The following is a 21,274-nucleotide window of genomic DNA, read 5'->3' as shown; positions in this document are numbered from 1 at the left end:
AAAAAATATTGGTGCAGAACCTTTAAGTTTCATAGTTTATTCAAGTTCGGTTCATAGGCAATATGTGCTGATCTCAGTCAAGAGTTATAATGGGAAATTATTACCCATAGGTAATAACACTCCATGGTGTGGGGGATAGTACAAGCAATTTCAAGATTAAATTATCCTTTGTTGTCTTTGCTAATTAATATCTCCAGTAAAGTTTTAGAAGCTGTTCAGGCAAATGTTGGTGATTTTAATTTTAGTGATAAAGGCCCAGCAATTTAGAAAGCTATTTTAATGAGACTAAAAATTTAGGGGAAAATAAAGGTTAGGGGCTATGCAGTGTTACAGAAACAATATTTGCATAGAAATAAACAGACCCTAAAATAAACAATGAATAAAACCAAAAAGAAAGAAGTAAAAAAAATTGTAATCCTTGGGCTGAACTGTGTTCCATCTTAACCAAAATACGTATCCATGAAAACATTTTGGCAGACTTAAGTGTATGAGTAGGTTCATGGAGTCTGTAACCCACTATTCTACTTCATATTTTCAGATGTAAGTATACATATCTTTATATTTACACACACACACAAGTATAATAAATATTGATTGATCTATCTATCTATACATATATAAAGAGAGTTACATGTATATCTAAATTTTGAAATAGAATGTATGTAAAAATAGGTACTATAATTATATAAAGACAATATAAAAGTTCTATTTGCAGATGGACATCATTCCTATTCTCATAGTTCTACAGTTTAAACAATTCATGCTTTTGTTCACTTCAGCGAATACACTTGGGGCCTAATATAAGGCTTGCTGAATTCAGTGGAAAGAGTCCCATTGAGTTTTAAGAACTTTGAATTAGGCCCCTATTGAAAAAGATTATCTCATACATACCTATTCTTGCCATTCATATTGTAAAGGCCGTTGGGCCCATCTTTCATCATAAGATACATTTTTGTGACCAGGCAATAGTAAATAGACCGAGTAAAATATACTACATACTGGGAAACCTTAGCCAACAGATCTCAATAAAAGGGCATCTGTATCTTTATTCAGGATTTAGTGTTGGAACCACTTACTAGGGTCAATAAAATACTGTTTGTATAAATAAGAATTGCCAGTAACATTATTCAAAACATAAACCTTTTGGATCAAATTTTCATGCCACTGAAATCTGACAGTTAAAAAAAACGAAAACAAAACATGAGAACATGTAAGAACTAAGATGCTCCAGGTCTGAAATAGTGGAATACAGCAATTTCATTATTTCAAACTACCAAATACAGACTCCTTATTTTCTTGCATATCACTGATAGGCGGTGTACAGAACAAGCTATTTGTAAAGACAGTGACTTCTCCTGTAGGAATATTTGCACCTGTCTATAAAAGACATTATCCTGGCATAGCAAAGAAAACTGCACAGATGCACAAAAGAAGCACAAACGTAATAGTATGTAACTGAAAACAAACATTACCCATTTCCTTTGACTTTTAAGCCTGACTGATATTGCCAGCACATGATATACCAGGAGTGAGCAGACCATGGCTCTCAAGTTTCATGAAATTCTCTAAGTTGCATGAGAAGCAGGTCAGTAAAATTCTTTTCTCTCTATCAGTTCATTTTATTATCTTGTTCTTTTGATTTTCTTCATTCTTGCTCACTATTTATTCTAAGAAATCATTTAATAGCAAATTAGCATTTCAGCTGGGGCACTGCGTACAATCATTGACCCTGAAGCATGTACACATTGAAGGTTTTGTGTCCTGCAGCTGTCAGTCATATAAACATTTTTGTTTACAACCACACAGTTTAGGAAGGTTTTTGTCATCCCTTGTAAAATATAGAGGCTGATGTAAACATAATTCCATTTCACCACAGCAAACTAGCCAACGTAAGCATAGTTTCACAAGAGGCAGCAGTTCCTCATGAACTTCTCTTGAATTTCTCCTTATTTTATGTCCCCTTACCAAGTTTATTTCCAACTAGACCTGGATGTGAAACAATTTTCCTATTATGCCAAAATAATTTAAATTTAATTTTTCCCTTTCTCCATTAGGATGAAACCAATGTTTTAGAGCTTTTAATCAACAGAAAAAGAGAAGTATATGACCCCGGAAGAGGTCAGTACTTAGAGCACTTCACAGGCACGTGGAAGACCTAGGACACCTATACATGTGCTGGGCATCTGCTCTGATACATGCTGATAAGCATTAGGGTTGTGTGAAGTGGTTCTTATTCGATTCTGATTCTGATTTGGCCTGAATCAGGGACAGTGATTCGATTCATTGATTTGAATCACCATCACTGATTCAATTCTGCCAAATCTGAATCTGATGATTCAATGCTGATTCAGAGAATCAGAGATTCAGACACAGACACAGCTTTAAAAGTTTTTTCTACATACCTCAAGATGCCAGGCACAGCTCATGAATGCTGTGATGCTGGGGTGCATGGAGCATCCCACAGGAGTTCAGGGGGGCCCTCCATGTACTTGGCGGTGAACCTGGAACTGGACTGGAAGTACTTCTGGTCCACTTCCAGGTCTGTTGGGGAATGTTCTGAGCCCCCTGCCCCTCCACCTCTCTGGCTCAATGATTGGCTGCAGGGGAACCCGGGGTGCCCCCTCCCAGCCCAGGAGGCACCAGTTGCCAAGCCGAGGGGGGCTGCAGGGGCACCCCCCCTGCACACTCCCTGGCAGACCCAGAAGTGGAAGCAGAAGTGCTTCTGGTCCACTTCTGGTCTGTTGCCAAGCATGCTGGGGAGTCCTCTGTGCTTCTGTGGGATGTTCCATGTACCCCAGCATCACAGAAACCATGAGCCCCTGCTACCCAGAGGTGTGTAGAAAAAACATTTAAAGCTGTATCTATGTCTGAATTGCTGAATCTTTCCAAATCTTTCTGAATTGATTCAGAGGGTTCTCTGGTTCAATTTTGATTCAGAGATTAGGCCACAAAATTGAGCCATATCTCTTCTGAATTGAATCAGGAACTGAAACTTCGCACAGCTCTAATAAACATGTGTCGAGCTAATTAGCACACTCCAGCAGACTCTGCATAACATGTAGTCAGCACCCCACAGTTCAAATTGGCAGTGGCAGCGCTTTAACTAAAGCTCATCAAATGAACTTTATTAATGTGCCCCCACCACTGTTAAGGAGATTCTGAATACATCTGAGGCTGCAGGTGCTTTAATTAGAGTAGCTCTTGGAACTACTTTAAATAAACAAGCCCCTACCCATCCGAGAGCATGTGCAAAGCTGCCCTTAGAGACTAGTTCCGGTTTTCCTGAAAGTATCCTAACCCTAGGTCTATAAACTCAATCTCAGTCTCATGTATTTGTTTATATCAGGTAGAACAATTTCAACAGGAGTGTCTTAGAGAATGCCACTCTAGGATAGCCCATAACCTGATAGAAGAGGCACTCTTCTGGGATCTGAAGGACTGATATCAAAGTTGTTACTTTGGAGCAAGAAGGGCAGGTATTTCAGTCTCACAGATTCCAGATTAACTCCTTAACTACTGGGTATTGTCTATCCTGAGGTCTTTTGCTCCCTGTACAGAAATTCCATCCTGAAAATGAGACACCCCCTAGCTATTTTTATCAAAACATGCATGTTCCTGGAAAATAATAATTTCCATATTGTCATGTCTGAATTCTACCTGTCAGTTAGAGTGCTGATGCCAGCAAAGCAAAAGACTATAATAACTTAGTAAGGACGCCGGCCATACAAACCCCTCAGCACTAGTAGCCTTTATTCCCTTGTTGAAAGATGTGCTGCAGTTAGAGTTTGTTAAAAGTTTGTCTTCCATCTTAAGAGGCTTGTTGATTTCAATTGCAGGTGCACATCACATGTTTAATCTTTTGAACCCACTGAGGGCAGTAAAAGTACGTCAGATGAATAATGTATTTAGGTCAGATGAATAATGTATCTAGGTCACTAGTGTGATGAATAATATATCTAGGTCACTAGTGTAAGAACGTAATTGGCAGTCAGTAAATATTCACAATTGGCATGTAGCGATTGGTCACTGCTGACTATAACTAAGACCACATTCCCGCTCAAAGCGGAGAACTCTGTGCACACCAAGGAGAGACAGTCAGTGGATTGGCCACTCGCAGACATCTCCCTGCCATTCGACCTTCATTTTGGCGTATTCGTACCGGTTCGTTCATCCGTTCATCCTTCTCGTCAAAGAGCTCTCGGAAGTTTATTGATCGAAGGTGCATTATAGATTTTCCCTGTGCATGAGCTGTTGACCAGTTCTAGGACTATTGAGTCGGGCAGCCGCACCTAGCCTCCGGGTTAGAAAGCAAGGGCTCGGCTCAGGAACCCCGTGAACCAACAGACCCCTTTAGATTGTTCTGTTTTATGCACTGTAACTGAACAAGTCAGCTCTCCTGCCTACGCTGTGACATCTGTAGTGTGAGTACAATAAACCTTTCATATAACCACTACGCTCCAAGCTGCCTGACTCCTACTCGCCGCTAATCCCCACCTGTCCGGTCATCGATCCTTTCTGCGCCAAGCCGGTCATGCCGACCCAGGCTCGCAGGTCAAGGGTACACCGGGTTCGGAGCGCAACACATATATTAGTATTTTATAACCAGAATATTTATTATCAGATTCTCAACAACCCAGTGGTGGATTTGGAAGGGGTACACTGGCACAATTGTACCCCCTTTTGAATTGGAGAGCACCCTGGAAGCCTCTGAGAACTTTTTAAAGTCTCTAAAGCAGGTGAAAATCCTCCCTCTCTTCCCCTTCCTGCTCAAAGGCAACCTCTCTGCCCCTTTCCCTACCCTCTCTCACTTGCCTTTCCCTAATGTCAGAGAGTGGGGAAGCACCAAAGTAATTCCTACACCCTGCATGGGGACTGGGCTAAGGTGGGGATAAGGACAAAGTCAGCCAGGATGGCTGGGGGTTCTCTTTTCCCCAGTGAGATGGGATGGGGGGAACTACTCTCCAATCACCCTGCTGCTTGTGTCCCATCCCCAGCTGAGCCTAACCCCCTCTCAGCCTTGCTACCTTTGGAACTTCCTCGCACCCAAAAAAGGGAGAAAGCAGCAGTGGAAGGCAGGAGAGTGAGGGAAGAGGAGGAGAAAGTGTTGCCTCTGAGAAGAAAGAGGAATAGAGGAGGATTTTTAATAAAGGGAAGAAGGATTTGGGGAACTACAGACCAATCAGCCTCACCTCAGCCCCTGGAAAAATTGTGGAACAGGTCCTCAAGGAATCAACTGGAAGCACTTGGAGGAGTACAAGGTGATTAAGAACATTCAGCATGGATTCACCAATGGCAAGTCATCCCTGACCAACTTGACTACCTTCTATGACAAGGTAACTGGCTCTGTGGAAGTGGGCAGATCAGTGGACAAGATATGCCTTAACTTTAGCAAGGCTTTTGTTTGTTCCCCACAAAGTTCTTGCAAGCAAGCTAAAAAACCTATGAGCTGCATGAATGGATTATAAGGTGGATAGAAAACTGAATGGAACATCAGGCTCAAAGGGTAGTAATCAATGGCTCAATATCTAAGTGGCAGTTGGTATCAAGTGGAGTGCCCCAGGGATCGGTCCTAGTGACAGTTTTGTTCAATATCTTAATCAACAATCTGGAGGGTGGAATGGAGTGCACTCTCAGCAAGTTTGCAGATGACCCCAAGTTGGGGGGAGTAGTAGATATGCTGGAGGGTAGGAATAGGATTCAGAGATACATAGACAAATTGGAGGATTTGAAAAAAAGAAAGCTCATGGGGCGCATCCAGATGAGCGTGCACATGCCTCTTGCAGTGTCTTAAAGCCCTTTGCGATGCAGCAGTGGCAGTGTGGGTGCCAGGTGGCTGAGGCATGTCCCTGCTGCCCCCTGCTGCCCTGTGCTGTATGGTGGAGCTCTTCCAGGAGGCCCCAGTAACCCTGATGGCAACTGCTACTGCCAGTGTCAGGATTTTTTTTTGCTGGGATGCTGGGCCTGGGTGGGGCAGTGATGAGGGGGCTCAGAGGACAGACAGGGGCTGGGGCTGGGTGGGGCAGTGATGGGGGAGCTCAGAGGGCAAACGGGGTGAGGCAAGTGGGGGTTACTCCTTAGTTGTCTCTCCCCTCCTCCAGCCCTCTCCACCCCCTACTAACTGGACAGTTTTGAGCCCCCCACCAAGGTGGCCCCCCAGTTTTGAGCCCCCCAGTATCCAGTTTTGAGCCCCCCATTACAGAAAAGATGTGGAAAAATTGGAGAGAGTCCAGCAGAGGGCAATGGAAATAGGGGGCTGGGGCACATGACTTCTGCGGAGAAATTGTGGGAAGTTTAGGTTAGACCTTAGGGAAAACTTTATCAGGAGGAGGGTAGTAAAGCACTGAAACAAGTTACTCAGAGAGGTTGTAGAATCTCCATTCTTGGAGGTTTTTAAGACCTGGCTAAACAAAGCCTTGGCTGGGATGATCTAGTGGGTATCGTCTTGCACACCCCATTCCTTACTATTTGTTTATTTGACACCACTTGAAGCATACAGGGGCAGTATTTATCCAGTCTTTTGAATGCAGTTTTCTGTAAAAGGAAAAAACAGGGAATGATGATGTATGATTATCAGAAACTGTACCATAAGGTTTCAGGCAATGACAGCAGTGCACGATATTAATATATGCATGTCACATGGGGAGGTTATAAATTGGACAGCTGCTTGACAAATTGCATAGACATGTGATAAATAAGTTTACCATATAACTCCACTATTTATCACATTTCTTTTTGCTATTACCTGCCCACTAATCCATCTCCCTTCAACTTATTCTAATAAACTGAACTCCGCAACAGCTTCAAACACACAACTTTTTTTTAAAAACAGCTTTCCAGAACAATGCTTTCTCTTCCTCTCCACAAAGTACCCTGTCTGAATCCCATGATACCTAGGGATCTGGGTTTTCCATTTCCCACAGAAAAACAGAGAAAACCACAGATTTTCAGACTTTATCAGAGAAAAACCAGATTTTCCCTTTTAGCAGAGATACCCACAAATGTCCTACTTTTGCAAAGAGCTCTGCAGGCTGGCAGAGTTCCAGCTTGCAAGAGCTAATTGCAAAAAGGGCGGGAAGCCCCTGACCTTGTCTGTAGAGGAAGAAATTTGGGCCTTGAGGCTCTCAGTCACCCTAGACTTGGCCCAGGCTCACTGTTGGTTCCTGGGGCTTAAGGTAAGTGGGGCTTGCAGGGGACTGGGGGCCACATCTGGCAGGGCTGGGGGGCTGCGGGTCATGGGTGGGGGGCACCAGCATAGCCAGTCGGGTTGTGGGGCATGGGTGGCAGGTGTGGGTATGGGTGACTGCCAGGGCTGGGGGAAGAGCCAGCAGGGCAGGTGTGGGGCAGGGCATATGTGTGTGGCTGGGGACTGAGGGAGTGGGAAGGTGTTGGGGGAAGCCCCACATGGAGTGCATGCCGATGGTGTGTAGATCAAGAATGGCATGCTCTTGGCCCTTCAGGGAAGTCACACAGGGAAGCGTGGATCCTGCTCAGGCTGATAGCATGCCACTCCCAGTTGAAGCACTGCCGGCTGGACAGGTACTGCATGTGGGCCTTTCCCCAATACCTCCCCACTCCCTCAGCCCCCAATCAGATTCCTGCACGACTGCCTGACCCGCTGGTGGCCCATGGACCCAGAGCAGTGTGCTATCAGCCCTTCAGAGAAGCCACACACAGAAGCACGGAGCCCACTCAGGCCAATAGCATGCAGGTCCTGGTCCATGCACCATGGGGTACAGGGAAACTGTGTCCCCCACATCTATGCATGGGGTGGGGCAGTGCAGGTGCACACTGCAGGCTTATGGTTTCCGCACCGCTGCCCTGTCCCAGGGCCTCTACAGCACATTGTGTGTGACTTGGCATGGCAGGCACAGTGGGGCCATGCAGGAAAGCTGCTTGCCGCTGTGAGCTCCATGCTGCCCTGGCCAGACTTTCCCTGTGTGCATGGGGGCAGTGAGGTCAGCAGTACAGGGTCATACCCTACGCTGCTGCCCCTGCCTGCAGGGGTAGTGTCACCAGGGCATCACAGAGGTCACAGAGGCAAAAAGCTTTCCTATACAGCTCTGCTGTATCTTGCTACTCCGGGTCACATGTGATGTGCTGCGGAGGCCCCAGAGGAAGGCAGCAGGGGGGGGAGCATGGTCCTGCAACTTGCATCTTCCCTGCCCCTGCCCTCCCACAGATTTGGGGGATGTGGGTACCCTCTGTCCCATGGGAGTGCACGCTGCAGCCAGGAGCCAGCTGAGCCCCTACCCGAGCCTGCAGCAGGCAGGCAGCAGTAGGGGAGCTGGCTCCATGCTCTTTCTGCTGCAGCAGCCACTGCCTTCTTTAAGGGCAGGAAGCTGTGGACTTGGGTCCCTGGCCCCATAGCCCTGGCAGCTGGAGGCCCCCTCCTGCAGGGCTGGGGGCAGGGACTGTGGGTAGGGGGCAAAAGGCATGAGCAGGGCTAGGGGGATGTGGGGAGAGTGAGGGGCACCAGCAGGTCCAGTAGTGGGGCTGTGGGGGGCCTTTAAAATTTAATAATGGATTTTGGGGTTTTTAATCAGAGAATTTGCAAGTTCTTTATTAGAGAATTTGTGACTTTTTTTATCAGGGAAAACTAGGATCCCCGATGGTAACTCAATGTGAAAGAGAAGCCAGTAGTAGCTTTTCTCTATATAAAGATGATATGCATGATTCCAAAGTATCTCAACTCCCTGAAGCACTGAATGATTTTTGTACCATTAGAAATCAGAGCTTTCTCCATTTCTCTGTGGGCTATGCAACATGTTCCTCTAAAACAGGAAGAACCCAAGTGGGCTTTTTCTGAACCTCCCCCCACATATTTTAGGTCCTTTTCAGGGGCGATTTGCATTTCTAAGTGTTTTTTTTTTCTTTCTAACCATGTAAAAATGGACTCACAATAACTAAATAATTAATTCAACAAATAAAGAAATACAGAAAATGATGCTGTTTATTAGTAACATTATTATACAAGTTTCAGGCCAATGGAATCTTTAAATACCATATATTTCCAATTTATCATGCCTCTTTGGTCACCTTACTTATCTTCTGCCTGCTAATACATCTCTCTCTGCATTTCTTTTCACACTCCAACTAAGCTTCCCTCTCAGAAGCTTGAAAAACTGCTATTTATTAAAAAAGCCCCAAATGTAATTAAATTTAATAAAAAAACTCATTTGGTTAGGGAAGTGTGGGGTTTTTCTTTTCTTCTGACTGTGAAATTTCTTTCCCAAAATTACAACTGCCAATGATTTAAGACAGCAAGATTTAAGACTATAGGGTGAAGTTATATGTTACATTTAACATATATTAGGTCTGTGAAATATTAAGTGGTGTTAAAGTTACAACATTATGGGCATTTATACACATGTTCTGGGAGTGCGGGGGTGGTGGGGTGCTTTAATTAGAGTGGCTTTAAGTGTCACATGTATCAGGGTCCTCTCAATGAAAAATGGACATGAGGATACTTTAATTAAAGCTCATTGAATGATTAATTCAGTCTGCTCGAATGTGCTATAATTACAGCAGCTTCACTGCACGTTCATAGGAGTTCTATGTGAGCAATCTCATATTAAGTTTTAACAGCATAACAAGGTTTAATGTACAGGTACTCACATTTTAGGTGCCTTTAGTATGATCTAAGGGTGATGATAAATATACATGTGCCTGCTCTAACTCATGGTACCGCACAAAAAGCACCATGAGTTAGAGTAACCCCCCTCCCAACCCAACAGACATACATATGTTCAGTGTGCTTGTGTGTGTGTGTGTGGGGGGGGGGGTATCAAGATCCACTTTCGGGCTGATCCAGCAGGGGAATCTTCCTTCAGCTTCTCTCCCCTAGCCCCACCAGCTCCAGTGCTGTCTGCAGGAAGGGAGGGGGCAGAAGGGAGGCGGGGGGAGCTGTGGGCTTGGGTTTTCCCAACATGAACTAGAGGGGGAGGGGATTGGGGAGGGCACAAAGTGGAGTGGGGCTCCAATCCACTCACCCCTACTCCAGCTCATGTCAGGCAAATCCCAGCCCAAAGCTCCCCCCACCCCATCCCCTCTCTCTTCTTGCATACAGCACTGGGAATGGGGCTATATCAGCACAGCCCTGGTCATGCTGACTACTGACCCTAAGGGAACAGATGTTCCCTAAGGTGCTCCACTTTGGAGTGCCTTCAGTTGAACCCTGATTGTATGAGGGTAATTTGTCATGTGATCAGTGACTTTTAAAGCACTCTGTGGCCATGCACATCACAGCATAGCTATACAGTGATTTCAGGGGACCGATTGCATGACAAATGTCAATTTTGTCAGCACCCTAAGTTTACTGTGTAACTTCACTTTACACTTTGATCCTATTATTGGTTTCGAGTCTGATACTTCATAGCACTGAAGAACAAATATGTTGAAAATGTATATCATTAGCAAGGGAAAATTCCTGATTAGAGCTGGTGGAAAAAAATTTGGAATAGAAACACTATCTTGTACCTTGTGTAAATTGAGCATTATGTGCTTTGCTAACACATAAGAAATGCTGAATATAGTATCCCTCAAAGTACTGCACCTAATAACTGATATGCACAAGAATAATCTTCTTTCAAGAATCTCTTAAAAAATCATTTGGCACCTTATTCTGAAGATTATCTGTTGCTGTAAATTTAAGATTATTGGTGCATTCTAGCTACACTTTTATGACATTTCAAAGCTCACTTCTATTCTTGGATTCATATGCATCTCTCTCAAGGATCTTATTGGGTTCCACATATGATATAGTCCCCTCACAAACTCCACAGCACCTCAGTGAAGGGTGAGATATCAAGAGGTAATATAGAGCAGCAGAAAGAATGCCTAAAGTGATAAAGGAAACATGATATGGAGCAGAAAAGTAAATCTAATTTTTTTGATTCCCATGCTAGGATGTTTCATAGATTCATAGACTCATAGATTTTAGAGTCAGAAGAGACAACCAAGGATCATTGTGTCTGACCCCCTGCCCCTGGCAGGAAAGAGGACAGAGGCCTCCTCTTGAAGACCTCCAAGTTAGGTGATATTACCACCTCTCTTGGAAGCCCATTCCAGATTCTGGCCACCCTTACTACAAAAAATTTCTTCCTAATGTCTAACCTGAATATACTTTCCACTGGTTTGCACCCATTATTCCTAGTTACTCCTAGGGGTGCTCTGGTAAATAGCACATCTCTAATTCCCTGTTGTTCTCCCTTGATAAACTTATAGGCAGCTACAAGGTCTCCCCTCAGACATCACTTGTGAAGGCTGAAGAGATCCAGATCCCTCAACCTCCCCTTGTAGGGTCTTTCATGGAGGCCACTAATCATGAGAGTGGGCCTCCTCTGAATCCTCTCCAAATTCTCCATGTCCCCCTTGAAGTGCGGTGCCCAAACCTGGACACAATACTCCAACTGCAGCCTGACCAAAGCCACATAGAGGGGGAGCATCATCTCCCTCGATCTGTTGGTCATGCATCTGCTAATGCACAAAAAGGTGTGATTGGCCCTGTTGATGGCTTTGTTACATTGCTGGCTCATGTTCATCTTGGAGTCAACTATGACTCCAAGATCCCTTGCAGCTGCTGAGCTGCTGAGGAGGTCATCCCCCAACCTATAGGTGTGCTGGGGATTCCTCCTCCCTAGATGGAGTACCTTGCATTTATCTTTCTTGAATTGCATCCTATTTCATTCTGCCCATTGATCTAACCTGTCCAGATTGGCCTCTATCTGCTCCCTGCCCTCTCCCCTCCGGTGTGTTAACTTTGCCCCATGACTTGATATCATCTGCAAATTTGAAGAGGGTGCTTACTGTACCCTCGTCCAAATCACTGATGATATTAAATAACACCAGTCCAAGGACCGAACCCTGTGGGACCCCACTCCCTACCTCCTTCCAAGCTGAGAATGACCTGTACACCACTCTTATTTGACCAGCATTTTCTGCATGTTGCCTACCGAAGATAATTTGGTGGCAGAGCTGTACTGATATCCAATGGGTGCATCTACACGAGACGCTTAGTGCTCAGTAGACTGATTTATTACACATTAGCATGTCACAGCAAAAACCATGCTAATGAGCTAATGCACAGTAGAATTAGTCTACTATGGATTAAGCATCACAAAAAGACCGTGCATTATTGTTACTGCAGGTTAGTGCTGGTTACTGCATATTTCTGTAGTACCTCATATTAGACATACTAACCTTAATGTACAGTAGCAATGTCACATTAGTGCGCATGTAGACACATCCAGTGTGTCCACAAGTGGCAGATAAGAAGAATGACTTTCAGGGAAAGTTAGCTATGAAATAATCAGGAGTAACTCTAATGAATAAACAGCCATGAACCAAGAAGTGGGAGCACTACTAGGATGTGCAGGGGACAGCAGATGGTAATGTTTTCCCTCCTGAAAAGCCCCATATGTCCTTTGACAGTGCTGTGACATGGTGAACAGGTCACCACTATAATATGCCTGCCCTGCCCTCAGCTATGGATCTACAAGTCCTCAGTGGTGAAGCAGGTGGAAGGAGATGTTAGAATCTCAATGGTTGTGAAGGCAGGTGAAGGCTTCAGCAGAACAAGATCTCCAGTTGTCTTGGTCTCTTTGCCATTGGATTAAGGTCCCAGTCTGTCAAGAACTGTGTGGAAACTGATATACAGCAGCTTCTCCATGATAAAAAAAATCATGCACAGGCATCTTCCATAAAAACAGCTTTTCCAGCACATTTTCAAGCCCTTTGGTGACCAGAAAATGATGACAGAAGCAGGACCGTGAGGTCTGGTAGTCCTTAGTTTTGAACTGACATGAGGGTGTCAGTTATAAAAAGGTCTTCTAGTAATGGACAAGTCAGGAGAGCAATTTGTTAGGTCTAACTGTGACTGAGCAGCCCTCTTCAGGACCTGCTCTGCTCACCCCACATGGGGAGGGGCTAGAAAAAGTGCCCTAAATGAAGCCTGTCTACATTCTTCTTGACTGGATAACCACATCCAGTGGGATCACCTTTACTGCACTTAAAATCAATGACCACACACAATCAGTTTGGGGATATGGAACATCAGGACCATCATGGATAATGCTAATAGTTAATGCCTGGAGTACCACACTGCAATCATGGCTCAGGAACTCAGGTGACACAACTTTGATGTTGCTGCGCTGAAGGAGACCCAGTAATGGTAGATGGACATCTCAAAGAACATGAAGGCAGCTATATGTTCTTCTGGAAGGGTAAACAGGAAGGAGTACGCTGGATTCATGGAGTTGGTTTTGCCATCAAGATTGAACTTGTAAACCAACTCAGTAAGTTCCTTATTGGAATTAATGAGCACCTGTTGGCTCTCCCTCTTAAACTGGTGGGAGTCAATATGCCACTGTCATCAGCATCTATGTTCTGACTCTTGATGCTGCTGTTGAAACCAAGGAGGAATTCTACACCTACTTTGACCAAGTCAAACAGGGGCAGCAAACGGGGCAAGAAATTTGGAGGAAAGGGAAGAGGAAGAGAAGCCAGGCACCAGATCCTGCCCAGGGAAGGTAAGTTATTCAGGGCTCCCTGCGCATTTGGATTGCTGAGTGCTTGTTTGGGGGGCTCTTTGTGTTTTGGGCATATGCTCAGAGATGTTGGGAATGTTGCTAGTTGAGTGATTGCTGAATGATTGCAGCCTGTGCCCATCAGAAGCCCTAATGAGGGGGCAGAGCTAATTCAGGTCCAGCAGGGTATAAAAGGAGATTCTCTGAGTGACCAGGGGCAGAAAGTACGACAAACAGTTTGCTGTTCAGTAGGCCTGTGTGAATAGGGAAGTATTCAATTCAGATTTGGATTCAGCTTATTCAGAGGACAGTTATTCAATTCAGAGAGTCGGATTACTGTCCTGAATCAATTCAGCCAAATCAGCTTTGGAAGATTTGGCGCTGATATGGAGAGATTCAGTGATTTGGGTAGGCCAGGGAAAAGCAGGCACAGCGGGGTGGCTGCAGGTTCTCTCATGGCTCCTCCAGCTGTGCCTGCCTCTCTCCAGGTGAGGAGAGCCATGGGAGAATCCTCCATGGCTACCCTGCCCAGCCCCAGCCCCTGCCCAGCCCCAGCCTAGTTCTCGCACTTAAAAAAAAAGCGAGTCAGTGCTGCTTAGTGTCTGGGAACTGGGGTCACTGGGGCTAAGTGGTGCCAGGCTCTGGCTGACAGCTGGAGATGCCCCAGCTCCCAGACAGCATGCAGCGCCCTGCCAAGTCACATTGCACCCGCACCATGGGGCAGTTGCTGCATGGGTGCCAAGCTGGGGGGCCATCCCTGCTGCCCTCCACTGCTCCACACTGTGTGAGCCAGGAGGGGGATGGGGCTAGGCAGGGCAGCCATGGGGGTTTCTCCCATGGCTCCTCTGGCTTTGCCTGCCTCTTCCCCAATGAGAGGAGCCACAAGAACTATGCCCTGCTGCCGTTTGCTCAGCTGGCATGGGTGGGCAGGAGTGCCATGCAAGTGCGGCTTGTTCCAGGCAGCATCAGAGCATAGCCCCCTGCTCCCAGCACCGGCATGCCTGCATCAGCACTGGGAGTGGAGGCTCTGCCCTGTTGCCACTTGCCAGCTGGCATGGGAAGTGCAGCAGCACTGGGAGTGGGGGAAATGCCCTTCTGTTGCTTGTCTCCTTCTGCCTGGAGTGAGCCATGCCTGCATCCTGCTCCCCACTCCAGCTGGGCAAGCAGAGCACAGCATTGCTCCCAATGCTGCCACACCTGCATCCTGTGCCCCCCACACCTCCCTCCATGAGTAGCATGCCCCTCTGCCCCAGCTAGGCAGCTTGTCCCAGCCCCAATCCCTACCTTGCCCATGACCTTTCCCTCCCCCAAACCCAACAGACTTACCAGCTGGAGGCAACTGTTTTCAGTGGCGGCAGATGACAGAACAAAGAGCAATGGTCTCAAGTTGCAGCAAGGGAAGTTTAGGTTAGATATTAAAAGGAACTTTCTCACTAGGAGGGTAGTAAAACAATGGAACAGATTACACAGAGATGTTGTGGAATCTCCGTCCTTGGAGGTTTTTAAGACTCAGCTAGACAAAGCCTTGACTGGGATAATTTAGTTGGAGATGGTCCTGCTTTGAGCAGGGGGTTGGACTAGATGACCTCCTGAGGTCCCTTCCAACCATTACCTTCTATTATTCTATGATTCTCCTATGAAGTCCTTTATGACATTGTGGAGAAAAACAGAGTTATTCATCTTGGTGATTTCAATGCCGAAGTCGGAAGGGATTCGATTCTTTGGAACAGAACCATGGGCAATGAAGAAGTAAGAAAGATCAGCTCCAAAAGCTTCCTCTGTTTGTCCAAAGGCACAGAACATGGACTCACCATTACCAACATCCTGTTCTGACAGAAAACAGGTACAAGGAATCATAGCAACTTTCACAGTCTAAGCATTGGCACCTAGTTGACTATGTTATTGTTTGTGCCTGAGATTGCTAAAATACCTGCGTGAACTGAGCTATGCTAGGAGCTTATAACTGCTGGACCAATCACCGATTCATTTGATTGGTTATGTCACTCTAACTGGCTCCCAAATTATTTCTCCAGCAGAAGCAATGTCAACAGAAGATCAATGATGGAAGAACTCAAGCAAGATCTCTTTCACTAGTGCCTCAGTGAAAAACTGGTGAATTTAAGTTAAAAGCAATGGGAAAATATTGGCAGTGCTGGGGATGCATTCAAGTCCAACATCATTAGCACCTCTGAAGAGACACTTAGATTTTCTACCAGGAAATATCAAGACTGATTTGATGAGAATGACTGGGAAATCCAAGACTTGATCAACCACAAGCACAAGCCCTTTTGTGCCAGGCAGAATGACATCAACTCCAAACAAAAGAAATTGAACCACCAACAAATCAAGGAAGAGATGCAAAGGAGAACCTTGCAATATTAATCATAGAATGAAGAAGAGATTGTGGAAAAACAAGGTAAAAGAAGATTTAACATCTCCCTGATATCTACAATATGCACTTTTTTTCTAATGCCAGCAAAGCCAGCTATGGTTCGAACACTCAGGTATCAACCCCCTTGAGATTTAAAGAAGGAGGAGACCTGTTCAAGGAAAGGGGAGCCATCAATGCCCACATAAGGAACACTTTGAGACTCTGTTGCTGACAAGAGTGTTATCAACTCCATCCCTCCAACCCTTGATAAGCTAAGGAAAGTCATCAGGTAGATGAAGAACAACAGGGCATCTGGACCTAATGGAATCCTACCAGAATCATCAGGCATGTGGGGAGTGAAGCTCACATCACAGCTCCATGCCCTCATCTTAAGCACTTGGAATGATGAGAAAATCCCAGATGAAGGGATGCCATGATTGAGACAAATACAATTGTGGAAATTAGGGAGGAAAAATCACTGTGAGAACCCTCCTGAAACATCTCCTTCTACTGGCTGAAGAGCTCATCCTAGAATCTCAGTGTGGGTTTAGGACATCAAAAGGAGCAACTGACATGATTTTCACAGCTCTCCAACTTCAGGAAAAATGCAAGGAACAACATGAACCTCTCTATGTGGCCTTCTTTGACCTCACAGAATCCTTCAACTCTGTCAAATAAGAAGTATTGGTGAGGAACCTTCTGAAGTATGGATGCCTGCCAAAATTCATCACCATCCTTTCTCTGCTCCATGACAATATGTAAATGATGGTTGTCAGTAACAGATGTATCACAGATCCCTTTGAGGTTAAGATGGGAGTTAAGCAAGGCTGCATCATCACTCCAACGTGCTTCTTGATATTCCTTTCTGCAATGCTACATCTGACCATCAACAAGCTTCCAGTGGAACTAAACTACTGAATGGATGATAATCTCACCCAACTCTGAGCAAAAAAACAAGACCACCTTAATCTCGATGATCAAGCTCCAGTATGCTGCTGATGCTTTAGTCTATACTCACTTGGAAACAGATTGCCTTTAGGCAATCATCAATGTCTTTACCAAGGCATACAAGAAAATGAGACTGAGACAGCATTCAGAACACTAAGGTCCTCCATAACATGGTCTTAATGAGCACTTCCCAGCTCTGGTAATTCAAATTTATGGTGAGACTCTGGAGAATGTTGAGTATTTCCCATGTCTTGGAAGACATCTCTCAGAAGGCTGACATTGACAATGAAATCCTGCCTCACTTTAAATGTGAAAGTGCAGCCTTCAGATGCTGAAGGAAATGGGTGTTTGAAGATCGTGACACCAGATCCAAAACCAAGGTCATGGTTTATCAAGCAGTTGTGATCCCCACCTTATTCTATGGAGCTGAGGTGCAGACAACATACAGGAGATGCCTCAAGTTGTTGAAGAAGTACCATCAACAATGCCCATGAAAGACCTTTGGATCCAGCGGGAAGATAGATGCACCAAAATTAACATCCTCTTGCAAGCAAACACCATGAGCATTCAGATGATCATCCAACATCAGCTTCTCTAGGCTGGCCACATCATCTAGATGTCTGACTCCAGACTCCCAAAGCATGGGTTTTTTTCCTCCCAGCTCAATCAAAGCATATGCTCAAGAGGACAGAGACAGTGCTTCAAGGACATCCTGAGGCCAACTTGAAAAAAATGCAACATTAACTCAACTCATTGGAGTCTATCTCCCGGGACCACCACAAATGGAGGAACAGTATGCTGCAAGGTTCTCATTACTTCAAAACCTTTCAATAAGAACCAGACATGGACAAGCAGGAGAAGCAGAAGCAGCTTGTCATGGACTGAATCAAGAATCTGGAGCCACCCACTGCACACATAAACACATGCCTGAGTTGGAACAGAGTCTGTTGATCCTGGATCAGCCTTTTCTGCCATCTTCAGACCCACAAATAGGACAATCACTTAAGACAATCATCCTCAATGGCAAGGACATGCCAAACGGAAGATAATGAAAACTATGTGTATACATCCCAAAACTGAATTTGTTTTCCTTCTTATCTGTATCATGTATCCTGTACACTTCACATTTGTAATGGGTTTGTTTGTAGAGGAGATTTAAATAATAAGAAACATGTTTGCAAACATATCTTATTATAGATTTTCTTTACGTCTTGTGGTGGGGGAAGAGAATAATGTCTTTCTCTTACTGTGTCATTTATCAGCAAGCACAGTGGCTCAGAGCAATTTTGTTCTCTTCTTATGTCCCAAGTGTCCTGATATAGATTTTTACTTGTGCAAGCTGGAATGAACCTTGAAACACAGCTTGATGCTTCTTGATGAGCTATGTTTTATTGCCTAAATATTCATTCATATACTATAGGGGTGGAGAATGAGATCCATTCTCTAAAGTGACCCTTTTAGTCTTCTGTTTCTCTGAATATGTATTCCTACTTAGCTAAACTGTTGCAAAGGCAGGTGTGAACATTTTCTTGATCATCAGCATTAAACTACCAATGGTAGATTTCAGGAGTTTAGGGCTCAATCCTACAAGGACTAAAAGCAATGAAATCCAGTGAATAAAGCTGATTTTGCAGACTTTGCAGTTGATAATATAGTTAATAGGAGATGAGAACATGCAGCAACATTATTAGAATAGATCCTTAATCTACATGTACCAGACAAAGAAAGTCTGCGAGGTGCTTACCTACAAGTATTCATGATTTACGACTGGCAGCAATTACTAAAATATGATTTGCAATCCTTCAAGGAGTTTCATAGACATCGAACACGTTTCATGTTTATGTTAAGTGAAGGATGAAACCAGAATACTTTCTGTGCATCATGAAATTTCATAAATCAATATTTTGTCTTTTTTCTTTTTTTTAGCCCTTCTGGTATGTGTAGATATTGGAAGGAACATGAATGTGCTCAGAATAAAACAGATGTTTAGCTTGTTGAATAGCTATAAACATAAGGTACATTAAGACAAGAATAAAACAATGTTTTCTTAATATATTTTGTAGACTTCTTTCTTCGTCAAAATGCTACTACTCCAGTACAGTAGTCTGAAAGGCTGTTAAGTATTGCTGTTCTACTTATCTTGTTATGTTTTCATAGAATAGTTGCTTTAAGTATTTAGTAATACTATATTGATAGTGTAACAGAGAGCTTCGGGATCCTATTTCTTTAAGGGGAAAACTGAAGCAGAAAGAGCCCCAGGTGGCTGAACATGGGTTAGCTGCAGGAAGGAAGGCAGCCAGGGAACAAATGCAGCCTAGGCAGTAAGCTCCCCATTAAGGTAAAGGGACACAGCTGCAGCTAGTCAAGAGAACACCTGAGCAGAAGGGAGAGGAGCCCAGGGATATAAACCCAGCTTTCAGAGCCTCAGAGGCAGTATAGCCCTGAACTCTGTTGAAAGAGGAACTTCTGACAGTGCAGACTGGTGAGGAGTGTAAACTACAGGCATGCCAGGTACTCCCAGGCCCAGAGCATAGGAGAGTGGCCTGGGAGTGGTGTGATGATACAGAGCAGGGAGCTTTGAGTTAAAGTTGTTGCTTGTATTAATATTTTTTTTAAGTTTAGACTGGCTGACCCAATGTGGCTAGAATGGATGAAGTGGAGGCTACTGGGGTGCTGTTGGCAACAACCAGCATAGGGACCTGCCAGAGTCAAGGACCTAGTGGACTGCAAATGGCAGGAATCTGAGCCCTGTACGCAAGGGCCATAGGTAGATATACAAGGAGAGCAACCTTGCTGTGGGTCAGACACTAGGGGGTGGAGGGAGTGCTGGGCAGAGCCTACAGCAGTCTCACCATGAGCCCAAGTCACTGGGGGGTTGAGCAAAGCTGTGAGCAACCTTGTCCTGGAGAAGGGGTGCCAGGCATGTGAGCAGAGCTGAGAGCACCCTTGCTTTGGATCAGGAATGTCAGGGGGCTGAGCTGAAGCAAGAGTAACCTTGTCCTGGTTAGGGATGTCAGGGGATCGGGCTGAAGATGAAGCAAACTTGCCCTGGGTCAGGGATGCCAGAGAACACACAAGGCTGAGAAAGTTGGGTCCAAATTAGTTGGCAGGGTTGGAGGTCTGCAGCCACAAGAAAAGAAAGCAAAAACCAGTAGGGCTGAGGCCTCTCCAAGGGACTGTACAGTGTACAGCGAAACATCTGTGAGGCATGGGCATGCCTGTAGGGGCAGAAGAAGGCCATGATTAAAAGCCCTAAACATTAGATAAGGGGCATTTGTGCTGTATGTGGTGATTACTGGCTCACAGTGCCAGCTAGTCACCAGTACCTCTGTTGGGGTAGAGACACCAATGGAGAACAGTAATGTGAAGTCAGGGGGCCAAGGACCCAGAGACTTAGAAGGGTTGGTTAAACCACTAAAAGATGGAGAGAACATTCTAGGGCTAAGAGGCAGCCTCCAAATCAATATTAAAGGAACACCAGGATATGGCAGCTGTGACAAACAAAGCGGAGTTTGTATAGAGGACTAGGAGTGCAGGGTAGGCTCAGGGGGTGCAATGGCCACTCCAAAGGCATGTCCTGTCACAGACAGGAAAAATAAAATGACAAAAATACTTTAAGTGAATTACAAACTTGGTTTCAGAAACTCTATTATATATGATAACAGGAAAAAAATAAAACGCAGGGCAAACGAGCAATACAACCTCCTTGATTGTCTGAATTAAGATTCAGTGAAGTTTGTAATGTGTCTTTAGTCTTCTATTTTCAAATAAAACTTATTTTGTACATTTATATCAAATATCTACAAAATGAAATGCATCTGATAGTAGTAATGACTGATCCTCTAGTATACATCAGTAGAGCTGTATTCATTTAGTGAACCAATCTGCATTTACTGTGGATTTGACCCTTAATATAGAACTATAGCTGTTAACAACATATGCATTCTGATTTTCTCATTTTTTCTATAATACATATTGAGTTTCTAACTTTTCCTTATGCTCCAAAGTATTTCTCAGAGATCTAGTGATATATGTTTGTTGAATACCATTATGTCTGAGAGAGGTGTGCCAACTAAACAGGATTGAATATTGAAGTAAAGTTATGTAGACAAATTGAAGCTTTGTGTGATGTTGTTCCACCAAATTTTCAATCCTCAGTTGGTTTTATATGTGATGTTCACTTTAAATGTGTTGGGATAAAGATATTAAAATGTAAAGCCTGCTTTTAACATGCTTTTTAGAAGTTACTGTACTACAGCCAGAAGTGACAGATTTCTAATACATTCTATAGGTAAATAGGTGATGGAAATATTTTTTTAAATGTTAATTATTTAAAAAATATAAATCTCACTAGAACTAAATTGCTAGCAACATAGAAAGCTGACTCTTATACATTTTTTTTTTTTTTTTTTTCAATTTTTCCCTATTGGTA

This window comes from Gavialis gangeticus, unplaced genomic scaffold (assembly GCF_001723915.1).
Source record: "Gavialis gangeticus isolate Ggan-Ray unplaced genomic scaffold, GavGan_comp1, whole genome shotgun sequence".
Taxonomy (NCBI): Eukaryota; Metazoa; Chordata; order Crocodylia; family Gavialidae; genus Gavialis; species Gavialis gangeticus.
Note: the sequence above shows the minus strand (reverse complement) of the source record.